This window comes from Halichoerus grypus, chromosome 1 (genome assembly GCF_964656455.1).
Source record: "Halichoerus grypus chromosome 1, mHalGry1.hap1.1, whole genome shotgun sequence".
Classification (NCBI taxonomy): Eukaryota; Metazoa; Chordata; class Mammalia; order Carnivora; family Phocidae; genus Halichoerus; species Halichoerus grypus.
Window position 1 is genome coordinate 131,907,053 of NC_135712.1, and position 14,542 is coordinate 131,921,594.

Consider the following 14,542-nt stretch of genomic DNA (forward strand, 5'->3'; position numbering starts at 1 on the left):
AATCTACATTGGGTTTTTAAATTGCATTTAAGAGAAAATTTTCTGCTCTGTGAAAGACACTGTTAAGAGAACAAAAAGACAAGCCACAAATTGGAAAAAATATATTTGTAAAACCTACATCCTATGAAGAATTTGTATCTAAGATCTACAAAGAACTCTTAAAACTCAAGCAATAACAAAACAAACAACCCAATTAAAACATGGACAAAAGATCTGAATAGACACCTCACCAAAAGAGATATATAGATGTCAAATAAGCGTACGAAAAGATGTTCAACGTCACATATCATTAAGGAATTGCAAATTAAAACAACAATGAGACACCATTCCGCAGCCATTAGAATGGCTACAATCCAAACACTGTCGACAACAACAAATGGTAGCAAGGATATGGAGCAAGAGGAACTCTCATGGGAATGCAAAATGACACAGCCACTCTGGAAGAAAGTTAACATTTTCTTACAAAGGTAAACATAGGCTTACCATACAATCCAGCAATTGCATTCTCAGGCATTTATCCAAATGAGTTGAAAACATGTTAGCACAAAATATGTACACAAATGTCTATAGCAGCTTTATGCATAATTGCCAAAACTGGAAACAGCCAAGTCCTTTAACAGATGACTGGATAAGCAAACTGTGGTACACCCATGCAATGGAATAGTATTCAGCATATAAAGAAATAAGCTCTCAAGCCACCAAAAGATTTGGAGGAAACTTAAATGCATATTGCCAAGTGAAAGAAGAGAGTCTGCAAAGGCTACACACTATATGATACCAATTATATGACATTCTGGAAAAGGCAAAACTACGGATAAAATGAAAAGATTATTGTTAGGGTGGTTAGGGTAGGGAGAGGTTAGGGTGGGGAGAGATGAATAGGTAGAGCACAGAAGATTTGTAGGATGGTGAAAATTCTCTAAATGATATTATAATGATGGCTCATGGGTTTCTAGGGGAGGAAGGGATAAATAAGTGGAACACGGGAAATTTTTAGGAAGGTGATTATTCTGTATGATACGGTAATGGTGGATGCGTGAGACTATGCATTTGTCAAAAACTGTGAAATTTATTCTTATTTCTTTGATCAGATTTACCGAAGACTTTGTATTTATTGGTCTTTCCCAAGAATTGGCTTTTGGTTTAATGACCTGGTTTATACTTTTGTTTTTTATATGGTTAATTTTCCCTTTTCTCTCTTAATTTATTCCCTTTACTTTTTTGTATATTTTATTGTTATTGTTTTCTATCTTCTTTAAATGAATGCATGATTCATTTCTTTATGGCTTCCTAACAAATATATTTATATTGAAATTTTCATCTAAGTACCACTTTACAGGATATGTCTATGTACACGCATGGGCACGCATGTGCAGGCATGCACACACACACTGCTTTCATTATTTATTTCTAAATATTTGTAATTTCCTGTTGGATTTCCTCGATAATCATAGTTACTTAGAATAAGCATAATTGTATTATTTGTGTCCAGAAAATATGGCTTACATGACTTTTAAATTGAGAAACTTCTTGAAGTATACTTTAAGGACTAATAGAGAGTTAATGTTGGTGAATGTTTCACTGAATTTTGAATGGAATATAAATTATTTTGCATGTATAAAATCCTATACATCTATTTCAATTGCTTCTTGAATTTCTATTAGTTTTAGTTTAATATGTATCAAAGTTACACTGTTGGTGCCTTGAGGTTTGTAACTCATATTTTCCTGATGAATTCTACTTTTTACCAATATGATTTTATCTCACTTAATACTTCTCACCTTAAATTCTATTTTCTCTGGTATTAAAATCGGTACCTACCTCCTTTTAGTAGTTGTGAAATATATATTTTTCCTGTCCCCTTTTAAAATTGTAATAGCAATATTGAAAACAAACACAGCTCTGGAGATGTAATTACCAAACAACTTTTTTCTTTCTGTCTATGCCTTCAAATCTGTCTTAGAGTGTCCCTTGCTTTCAGACAAAGCCTAAACACACCATATAGTTTTTTATTTTTCCTCAGTAGTAGAATCTTTGGCACTTCAAGTCTCAAACACAGGCTGAGTTTAATAACTTAAATGTTCATCTCCGTGTAGGAGACAACTTTTCAACTCCTTAAGTTACTTCTCATCCAGCTCAGTCCTTGGATTAATGGGAAACCTATGATCAGAAGGTGGGCTTTCTTTAATTTTTCTCTTGCTAGCCCTTCTACTCATGGTCCTCTACCTTGCTATTGATGGTCTCTGACTTGAAGTAGAGAACAAAGGTAAGGGAGCAGGAAATTTTTGACTTAACTAATACTGTTGTAGTGATCTACCAGTAGAACTCTGCTGACTCAGAAGATGTTTGAATCTGCTTCTTTCTCTTCTAGAGCATGGTTGAGAATCTCAAGTACACTTTCTTTGATGTGGGCAAATCCATCTTATTCTAGCTTCTTACTTCCCCTTTCTTGGATCCATAGGCATTCAGTGATATCTACAGTTTCTCTGTATATGATCTGTCATACCTCCAGGGACTTAAGGTGGATAGGACCTAAGATGACTCCATGCCAGCTCTCTTTTACGTGGCTCCTAGTTGGACCCACAGGATATACTTCTGCATCCTTTTTCTCTCATATAGGCCATACTACAAAGCCCCCTTTACTCCATCCTCAAACCTCATTTTGTCTTTTAGATTTCTTAGAATGGAATCAGACACCCTGTTTCCCCAAAATTCTCAGAGTTTCACCTAGTAAGCTCTTCAAGTTGTCTTTCTGGAAGACTTTTTCTTTTGTGGGGTGGGGTTCTCCAAAAATCTTCTACTAAGTTTCATCTCTAAATCCAACCCTTTTATATCTTTCTTAAGGGCAGGGGATGTAAGGGTCATATAACTGGATTTGGGTCACCTCCTTTGAAAATTTCATTCTGACCTAGAACCTCACCTTGGAATGTAATATCCACAATCTTCGTGATTTATCCAAAACTATTTTAGCATCTTGTTATAAAATCTTTCCATATCATTCACTTTTAGGTATGCGTACCTCAGGGTTTTTAGATGAAAATAGTACTAGTCAACATTTTGCTCCAGTGTTTCTAATATACATTGTTTTTGATGAAAAGTGTGATGTCAATTAGATTTTCATTTCTTTGTAGAAAACCAGTTTTTATCTTTCCAGAAAGTTTAAATTTTCTCATCCTCAATGTTTTTAAAATTTTATACATGAAGTAAAATTACTGCATGTATTCTGCTTAATATGAAGTGTGTCTTAAAAACTAAAAAATCATTTCTTTCTTTCTTCAGAATTACTTTCTTTGTTTTTCTTAATAATTTCCTTTCCTCCATTCTTTCTTTTCTCTTCTATTAGAATTTTGAAATTTAGGTGAGATTGCTCTTGAAATTTTTTTATATCTATTCTATGACAAATATGACTTTTCTAAAATATCAAACATATGACACATATATATATATATATATATATATATATGAGTTTTTTGAGGAGAATTACCCTGTTCAATTACCCTGATTCATAAATATCAATCCAGCAGTGATATTAGGATGGGGGCAGGATGTACTCCTAGCTAGAGAGTGCCTGGAATTGGTGTTCTAATTGTGCAAGATTCTAAAGCCCTCCGAAGGGGCACCTGGGTGGCTCAGTTGTTAAGCGTCTGCCTTCGGCTCAGGTCATGATCCCTGGGATCGAGCCCTGCATCGGGCTCCCTGCTTGGCGGGAAGCCTTCTTCTCCCTCTCCCACTCCCCCTGCTTGTCCCTCTCTCGCTGTCTCTCTCTCTGTCAAATAAATAAATAAAATCTTTTAAAAAAATAAAATAAAGCCCTCCTAAAAGTTGCCATTTACCTGGATATGCGTCAGCTTCTCCCAATCATTTGCTATTTTAACTTGTCCTACTGAATCAGGTCAGAAGGGAAGAGTTAAGCTACCCATATGTTCAGAACATATTTTCCTAATTTATCACCTTCACAATTGTCCTTGTGACCCCTCTTCCTACTGAATCTTTGACTCTTAGCTTTGAGTTTCCATAAAACAACTCTCCAAGCTTCTGAATATGTCACCTTCAGTTACTGCCATCCAGTATCTTTTTTCCATTTATTCAGGAGTTTCTTAATATTTCTGCTTCACTGATGACTTCTTAAAAAATTTTAACACAGAATTATTTAATTCTTTTAAAAATATCTTTATTATTTTTAGAAATGTTGAGCAAAAGGAAAGTTAGCTACCTGCTCTCAGTTTGCTATCTTAACCCAGTTTCCCCAGAACATGTTCAAGGAGACTGTCTTTTAAGAATGATATTCTAGGCACCAAGTTCAAGATCAACACATTTCATTATTTTTAGTCCTGAAGTCTGACTGTAACACTATAATCATGATAGCCAAGAATAGAGAAGGCCAGCATTTGAAATTGACTTTGGCTGAGTCTGGGATGTTACGCTTGCTATTATTTCTTTTTGTCCAGAACAACTAAATAATTGCTTTCATAAAGTGGATAGTTAGTCCCTTTTAAAAATACATCAATTGAGTATTGAGAAGTCACTATCTTTAAAGGAGAAATTGTTTGATTGCACACGAGTAGTTGCATCAGCAAGTTGCGTCCACAAAAAGAATTCTGATCTTCAAAAGGGATCATAAAAGTCAGAATCATTTTGAGAACTCTGAGGTGTTAAGTTTTCTCTGCCAAGTGATTATACTTTTCAAAAACATGAATTAAGTATTTAACGGTCAAAATAAAAAAAACAATATTCTAAACCTACCTCGTTTATTCTTTTGATGGTTTGATCTTATGTTATTCAATAAAAAAAATTGTTTTCTAGGTACAGTTAAAAAACACCAAACTATTATGTGTCACAGTCTGGAGGAGGATAACTTAGTGCACTGGGGGGAAAAGCAAATATCCAAAACAACATGCCAGGTCTTACATGAGTTGACTTTTTTTATTCAGTAAAAATGGTAGAATCTCACCTTCCTTTCCTCCGCCATCATCATTAGCACAGAAGGAAGAAGAGGTAAATTGAATAAAATCCAGCTCTCTTTTGTTCCAAGGAGTGGGACTGAAATTACAGATTTATGACTAGAGCTAAAAGGTAGGGTTGTATGTAAAAGACTTTTAATGACAGAATCAAACTTAGATTTTGAATATCAGAATACTTGCAAGTGGGCCATGATTCATACATTTCTAGAAAAGAGAAAGGGAATGTAAGAGAGCAAATAATAAATGGATAAAAATGTTTGGGGTATGTTTTTAGAGACTGTTTATTTCATGGGCCCTTAACCAGCGGTCCATGGATCCTTAATGAGAAATTTCTCTGAAGTTTTGTGATCCACTTGAATGTATATCCAAAATTTTCTAGATGTGTTTGCATACGTAGCTTCCATCAGACTCCCAAAAGCCATGTCAGAGCTCACAAATCTATAGCTTTGACTTCAATGATCAATGACCAAGAACCTATAAGTCTGTAGAAATTTTACTCATGACTGAGCTACACTGGTCCCCAAGGAGCCCTGGGCTCCTTGACATCAAGACCATACATTGCTTTGTATTCTACTTTAAGCCACCGTCTGAGTCTAAAGATTTTCTTTTTCAGATCTATAAACATAGAACAATATAAATTATACTGTTCTACCCATCTTTAAATGTAATATTTGATGCCAAAACTTTAGATTTAGTAAGAGAATAAATCCCAGAAAGGAGAGGAAGTGATCTCTGCAATAGCATTGTCTGTTTTCTATTTTACCTTGAAGGTTTTTATATTAACAATACTTTTATAATTTTTCTAATGCTAAAAGAAATGCTCTTGAAAAGTGCACCATCTGTGCTTTGTCTGATTAGCTGGTCCAAATGGAATGGATGTCAAATTCTGAGTTCCTTTTATTTTTATGAAAATAAAAAGAAGCTTCACTTCTAACTCAGCCTTATGAGCAAATCAATGAGAAGTCATCTACTGCATAATCTTCCCCCTAGAAAGTAATAAATATTTACAGTATATAATGAGATTTCATGTCAAAAATTGATGGTATTTATTGTGTTTTAATAAAAGCAGATTTGGAAACATTAGTTTTATTAAACAAAAAACAGAATATTGTTTTAAAAATTGCCATTTTCATATTTGCTTTTTCTGTGGAGACCTTATATACAAAGGCAGATTTTTAGCTAACTATATTACTATGGAAATCAGCTCCAACTGAATAGAAATAGTACAAAATAATGAAAACGCTAATACATCTTTACACATTGTATTATTCATCTATCAATTACTTTCCCTTTTGTGGGGCTCACCCTTCCAGGTTTGGCTGTTTAACAGTCATACTTTTTTCCAATATTTATTCTCAATTTCTTTCCTCAATCTTGATCCTAAGAATTAACTAAAAAAGAATATTTAAAAGGTCATGTTGTCCTTTCCTGTGCAAATCTGGGAGATAAGGCTGTTACTAACGCATTTTCTAATTTTTTAAGTAAATGTTAAGAGGAACATTTGGCTCTCTTCTGAAAAGCTTTTCACAAACAGGTCAAATATGTTACAGGTGGCAGAAGCACACATGCTCCTTTGCACCCCGTCTAGGTCCCCTAACTCCCGAGGAAGTGGCTTCAAAAGGATTATCTCTCACCGTGGTTAGAGGATCATCTAAAACTTTGAGTTTTGAAGCTAATAGCTCTCGTCCAGGGAAAAAGCTCTTAAAGATGGATCTGGAGAAGGTAATGGTTCCCCCAGCCAATGATGAAAATACATAGCCACAGGCGACTCTCCATCAGAGATTATAACTCAAAGGCTTCTCAGCATCTGGTATAAAATAATAGATGGTTGGTGACCGCAGCGAATGGGAAAGTACAGGCTCACACAGACACTAAGATTTTCATTTTAAAACAATATTGTGCTGGCCAGAAAAAAACACATCTGTGTGCTAAATTCGGCCCATGGGGCCCCAGATTTTGATTCCCAAACTACACAATATGACAAAGTTTGGGGGACTGATTCTATCCCTTCTCTCACACATTCATCCATTAGTCTGCTGGTTGTCGTCTGACGTATTTCCCCTCCCCAACAATGTTTTTCTGGCTATTATGTTTCTTCTTTCACTGGGGTGGGGTTTTTTTTTCCTAAATAGATAATATATTCACATGGTTCAAAATGAAAAGAAAATATAAAGTGATACACAGTGAAAGCCTCGCTCCTACTCCCACTGTGTGTGCCCAGTTCCCATCCTGATTTCCCATTCCCTCACAGACAACTTCTGTTACTGGTTTCTGGGCTTCCACCAATGTCATTATCTTTGTATTAAGCTAAACAAGCACACGGGCACACACGGTCTTATGCTCCCAATTACAGACAAAATATTGCATGCTATACCTACATTTTCCTTTTTTTTAAGCTAATCATTTAAGAATCACTTAACTTAAAAACAAATATATGAATACAAATAAATACACACACACACACACACACACACCCTTAGCATCTATCTACCCTGGTGACCTTTATATAGATCTATGAATAGTGTGTTTCCTTTTTTTTTTTTTAAGATTTTACTTATTTATTTGAGAGAGAGAGATAGCGAGAGAGAGCATGAACGGGGAGGAGAGGGAGAAGCAGGCTTCCCACGAACAGGGAGCCTGATGTGGGGCTCAATCCCAGGACGCTGGGATCAGGACCTGAGCCGAAGGCAGATGCTTAACCAACTGAACCACCTAAGCCCCCCAATAGTGTGTTTCCTCATTCCTTTTTTATAGCTGTATTGTATTCCTTTGCAAGGAGATATAGACCTAGATATATAGATAATTTATTTAATCAGTCCAATACTAGTGGATATTCAAATAATTTCCAAACATTGTATATTATAAAAATCGCTGCATGTATTATTTTTGCATGAATAATAATCTGCGTGCATTATTTTGCATATGTACAAACATATCTGTGAAATAAATAGTAGAAATGGGATAGCTGGGTCAAAGGCAGATGAAACTATAATTTTGACAAATATTGCCAATTACCCTTAGAAACCATACTGGTTTGAGTCAATATCCACTCTCACAGTATCCAGTCCCACCACCTCTGCAAACGAAGGTGCTATCAAACTTTTGAATATTTGTCAATTTAATGGTTAAAAAATTATATTCTAGTGTGGTTTTAATGTGAACTTTTATTTTTTTAAGATTTTAGTTATTTATTTGACACAGGGAGAGAGAGTGCAACAGAAGAGGGAGAGGGAGAAGTAGACTCCCTGTTGAGCAGGCAGCCCAATGCAGGACTCGATCCCAGAACCCTGGGATCATGACCTGAGCCAAAGGCAGATGCTTAACAACTGAGCCACCCAGGAGCCCCTTAATGTGAACTTTTTATAAGATTGAGTATCTTCTCATGTTTTAAAGCCTTTTATATTTCCTTCCCCATGAAATATCTGTATATATCTTCGGCTTATCCTTTAATAAGGTTATTTCTAGTGTGTAATAAATTCGAGATATTAGTCCTTTGTCTGTAAGGTCAGTCAGATATTTATGTATGTAAGTCCCACTTTACTGTTTATCTTTTATTGTTGCTAATGGTGATTGGTGATTTCATTTTCCATGCATGGGTCTTTTTTTGTTTGTTTGTTAATGCAATTGAATTTATCAACCTTTTATTTTACGGCTTCTGGATTTTGAGGCAACAAAGGACTTCATGCCTAGGTTATAATGGAATTAATCTATGTTTTCTTCTATTATTTTTATTATGATATATTTTTACATCCAAATCTCTGATCCTTTTTGAATTTGCTATGGTATATATCACATATAGATTCAATTTTCAGGGATATTTCACCCATTTTTTATAGATTTAAGACACCATCCTTATTATATAATGCATTTGTGCATGCACTTGGACCTATTTCTGGAATTCTATCCAACTGGTTTGTTTTTCTATTAATCATAAATACCAGAGTGTTTTAATAATGTTTTCATATATGGAAGGGTTTAGTCCACCCCTAATGCTTTCCCTTATGAAAATTTTCCTTGGTTATCCTGGTTTTTGTTTTCTCCAAATGAATCAGCTTTTCTAGCTTTTTTTATAATTGGATTTTTATTGGTATCATAAAAAGTTAATTAATATGGGAAGACTGGATATATTTATGATATAGAGTATCCTACCAAGAACATAGTCTCTCTTTCCATTTCTTTTTTTTAAGATTTTTTTTATTTATTCATTTATTCAGAGAGAGAAAGAGAGAGAACATGAGCAGGGGAGAGAGGCAGGGGGAAAGGGAGAAGCAGATTCCCACTGAGCCAGGAGCCCTACGTGGGGCTCGATCCTAGGTCCTGGAGATCATGACCTGAGCTGAAGGCAGACACTTAACAATCTGAGCCACCCAGGTGCCCCTCTCTTTCCATTTCTTCAGGCTTTTTTTGTGTATGTCCTTTAGGAGATTTTTAATATGTTCTTTATATACATACTACACATTTCCCATGAGATTTATTTTTAGTTATTTCACTTTCTATTAATATTTCTTTGGCAGATAAGTTTTTTCTTCTTTTACATAATTTTTATAAATTGCATACAAAAGCAATTTATTTCCATAATAAGTAACATGTGGCTTTGGGGCTGAGATAGATACAGGGAAAAATAGGTAGATATACAGATGTAAGATAATCAGGTTAAGGAAACTTGTACCTATTCTTATTGTGTTTGTTGTTTTTCAATCCAAAATGAATGTTGACCTTCATCAAATGCCTTTTCAGTCTTAGTTATGTTCGTATTATTTTTCCCCTTAAATGTATTAACATGACGAAGGATATTAATAGAGGCCCTAATATAAAACCATCCTTGCATTTCTTCAATTGAACCCAGTTGTTTCTGGTGTATTTTAATTGTTGCTAGATTCCATTAGCTAATATTTTATTTATAATGTTTTCATTGATGTGCATAAGTGATATTGTCCTTTGGCATTCTTTTTTGTACAATATTTGTTAGATATTGATATGTGTATTCATTACAAAAATAATTCCGTTTTTTTTTAATGCTCTGAAAAAGTTTAAATATTATTAACTTATCTACTCATTAATGTTTAGTAGACCTCTTTTCTGAACCTATCTGGGCCTGGTGTTTTTTGGAAGTGGCTCTTTTCAATGGAAACACTCAGTTTAAATTTTCTATTTCATCTAAATTTTAGAATATTTTGTATTTCTGAAAATAAAACATTTCATACAAGTTTTCAAATTTATTCAGATATTTCAGCAAAATTATTTTATTGAGCTTTAAGTGTTCTCTGTTTCTCAAAATATCACCCCTCTTTTAACATTTCTTACTTTTGCTATTGAGGTTCTCTCTCTCTCCTCTCTCTCTCTGTGATGAGATTAACAATTTGTTTTTTAAAATTAGAAGCTTATAAATGAAAGCTATAGACATTTTAAAAATAAAAACTTAAAAATAAAATTTACCATTATTCTATTTTCTAATTAATACATTCATGTTGTCATAGTGATGCCACAGAGCAAAATCTCCACGGCACTGTCACATTTGAACTTCGATGTCGGCCGGGGCTGTTTCTCTCTAGGCCGTGGTGGTTGAAGCAGTTCTGTGTCATGCTCTGGATTGCTTGTACAGCTCTGCTCTCTGTGTCTCTTGTCCTCCTCCAGAACCAGCAGGCTAGCTGATGCATGTTAGTCTCAGGGCAATTGCAGACACACAAGGTTTTACACTGCTGCACATGCGCACTGCAGCCTCTGCTGAATCCCATCTACTGGCATCCCATCTGCCAAAGAAATCCACTTGGCGGAGCACAAGAGCAGGAGGCAGGGGACATGCACAGAGAGAGCTGAAAAAGTGGGACCGATATTCAATCTACCAAACTTCTGCTTTCCTTGAGTTAATTTCATTTTCTCTCCTCTAAATTTTGAATTGGCTACCTATTCATGACTCCTTTTTTTTTTAATTTACAGTAAACTTTATTTTCATTGATACATCACTTGACATGATTTCAAAGTAGATCTGTGCTCTAGGATGAGCCAAAGAACAGAAATCCTAAATCTCATAAAAGATTTTTTTCACATTGTTCTGAGTAGGGCATGGGGTTTCAGCACGCCCAATGTTGATACCTAACATTTTACCCCTTAGACTTTACCTATAGATGCAGAAAAAAGAGATAACATCAATATATAAGAATCAAATTGAATGAGAGAATAACAATAAGCTCTTGGGTTATATACCACCCACCTCTTTAAGGTTGTAATGATAATGACTGATTTTTTTTCTCCTGGAACATTAATGACATTTTGTTTGGTTTAGTTTAAGTAAAATGTCAGAATATGTGAAAATGCTGCACTTCTTTCTCTTAACACACTAAAAATAGTGGAAGTTTTAAATTCTTCATAAGTCCAAGCTGGGACATGACTACTACTGACGGGGTCTATTCAACACATTAATTCCAAGTTTGGTGACCGTCAACAAACTGGCACCCGCGATTAAGCCCACGGGCATAACCCATCCAGAGTGGTGGAATCTCATTCCCGTGATGCCAGCTAAGGTTCCAGATACAGCTAGGAAAACCCAAATGTTCCTCGGATCCTGAGATAGTTGACAAGCACCTGGGCCTACTACGCCCCCGAGAAGAAGTCCGGCAGCCAGTGATGGGAAACTATCCGCTTTGGCATAGCCAATGATCCCACCAGAAGCACCCAGCGCTGCATAGCCAAAGCCAATCCAAACTGAAGGCACTAGGGGGCCAGAGTCCTTGTGCATTGTTCTCTCTCACTCTGACCGGACAGAAGCACACACCAGGCCTGCACTCAACTGCTTTCCCCTAGGTCTGCTCTGGTCAACAAGGGTGCGCAAGCCCCACGACTCCGTTTTTTGCTGAGCAAATATTTTAAGATGAATTTTCCTCTAAAGCCCGTTTTAACTACATCCCACAGATTCAAACGTGTTTTTATTACATTTTTTTCTCCATACGATGCAATTTCATTCTTTATTTCCTTTTCAACCTAGATTTTAAGAAAATGTTATTACAAATTCCAGGTAAAAGGGACTTTTGGTTGTCTAGTTTCATTGCATGGTGATTAGAGAAGGTTGTACCTAAGATTCCTGTTTATTTTTAATTCAGAGTAGATTAAGGATTTTCTGGTGGCCCAATATATGGCCAATTTTTCTAAATATTCCAAGGCTTATTCAAAATTAATAAAGTACAGAATTACCTTATCAATTAGCTCTATCTTATTATATTATTTCAATATTAAATATGCTTAACTATTTTCATCCACTTGATCTGACATGGACCAAGAGAGGTGAATTCATGTCTCCCACTAGTGTTTTTATGTCTGTTTCTGCTTTTATCACCTGTAATTTGTGCTTTATGAATGTTTGTGCACAGATATTCGTAACTGTAATATGTCCATTGTTGAGTTACATACATCCGCACTATTAGGTTTTCTTTCTTAATATTCTGTTTGGTTGGAGTCCCTGGTTTATTTTTATTTGTATTTGCTGGTCTGCCCTTTTTAATTCTTTTATTTTCAACCTTACTGAAGTACCTTGTTTTAGATAAGTCTGTGCCATAGAATTAGGTTGTATAATCCATCCTGGAGATTCATTTCTTTTAAAAACTAAGTTAAAGGGCGCCTGAGCAGCTCAGTTGGTTAAGCGTTGGACACTTGATTTTAGCTCAGGTCCTGATCTCAGAGTCATGAGGTCAAACCCCACATCAGGCTTTGCACTCAGCTCAGAATCCACTTAAGATCCTTTCCCTCTTACCCCTCTCTGCTTGTGCACTTGCTCTCTTCTTCCCACACGCATGTGCATGTTCACTCTCTAAAATAAATAAAATAAATCTTAAAAAAAATAACTAAGTTAAGTCTAGAAAAAAAAAACCTAAGTTAAGCCTTTAAAAAATATATAAGAAGTTAAACAAGCTAAGATAAGCCTGTTAACAGGTGACTTATTGATATAAAAGTTATATTTCAACTTTATTCCATCATATTATTGTATTGCATTTTCTGTGTCATTTTAAAGATACTCTCTTATTATAAGTTCTATTTTCTTTGCTTTTTGTGTGTTGTTTGTCTGCTATTCAAGTATGTGTTTTTTCTTTAGTTGTTACCTTTATAATAATAATTCTATATTAGACCCTTAGTCATGTACTTCTTTTAACTGCATCTCTAAGTTACATACTATAAATAATGATTAAAAATTAGAATATTTCTTCTTTCTTTTCCTTCTCTTCCCTCATCTCTCTCACCTGACTTTAGTTACTAATAGTGTTTATTTTTAATAAATTAAATGAGACAATAAAATTATCTAATTTCTGACCTCCTTTCCCCCTTGCTTATCCAATTTTTGTTAGGTATATCATTTCTACATAGTAAAGACATATAACATATATATTTCGTTCTGACATCTCAATCCCTATATTTTTTTTTCTACAGGCAAATACATTCAATATTTATTCCCAGTCCTTTTGCTACTATTTACCTAGTCACTTAGTTGGCCAAAATTCACTGTCTAATCATTCCTTCTAGGACTCAATGGCACAGTATTCTCTGAGCTCTTGCATGTTCAAAACTGTTCATAGAATAGACTTTATAATTCAAATAAAATGTGGTTGGTTAAACAATCTTCAGCTTACATTCTTTACTTAGGTGTCTTGTTGCTCTCCAGCGTCTTGTATTGAAACACTGATCAGAAGATACATGAGACTAGTATTTTGTTCTAGGAATTTTTGTTTTGTTCCTGGATACTGTTGAGGTGGCGCCTTCCTTCTTCGTTTTTAGAGTCCAAGTACACATCTTAGAGTTGACCATACTGAATCCATTTTCCTGGTTTACTGGTATCCATTTAAAATCTTAAACTTTACTTAAGCCCTATGATCCTAGAAAACAGCCACTTTGGAAAACAGTGTGGAGGTTCCTCAAAAAATTAAAAATAGAGCTACCCTATGACCCACCAATTGCACTACTGGGTATTTACCCCAAAGACACAGATGTAGTGAAAAGAAGGGCCATATGCACCCCAATGTTCATAGCAGCAATGTCCGCAATAGCCAAACTGTGGAAAGAGCCAAGATCCCCTTCAACAGATGAATGGATAAAGAAGATGTGGTTCATATATACAATGGAATATTACTCAGCCATCAGGAAGGATGAATACCCAACTTTTACATCAACATGGATGGGACTGGAGGAGATTATGCTAAGTGAAATAAGTCAAGCAGAGAAAGTCAGTTATCATGTGGTTTCACTTATTTGTGGAACATAAGGAATAGCATGGAGGACATTAGGAGAAGGAAGGGAAAAATGAAGGGGCGGAATCATAGGGAGTGATGAACCATGAGAGACTATGGACTCTGAGAAACAAACAGGGTTTTAGAGGGAAGGGGGTGGGGGAATGGGTTAACCCGGTAATGGGTATTAAGAAGGGCGCATACTGCATGGAGCACTGGGTGTTATACGAAAACAATGGATCGTGGATCACCACATCAAAAACTAATGACGTATTGTATGGTGACTAACATAACATAATAAAAGAAAAAAGAAAAAAAGAAAACAGCAATGTTAAAAAAATCCCCCCACTGTTGTGTTCTAGGAAACTGCTT

General features: G+C 35.3%; 1 pseudogene; it reads right to left on the minus strand.

Moving 5' to 3' along the window:
* Nucleotides 1-11,352: 11,352 nt before the first annotated feature.
* Nucleotides 11,353-11,697, minus strand: LOC118519312 (transmembrane protein 14C pseudogene; annotated as a pseudogene).
* Between the last annotated feature and the right edge of the window lie 2,845 nt (nt 11,698-14,542).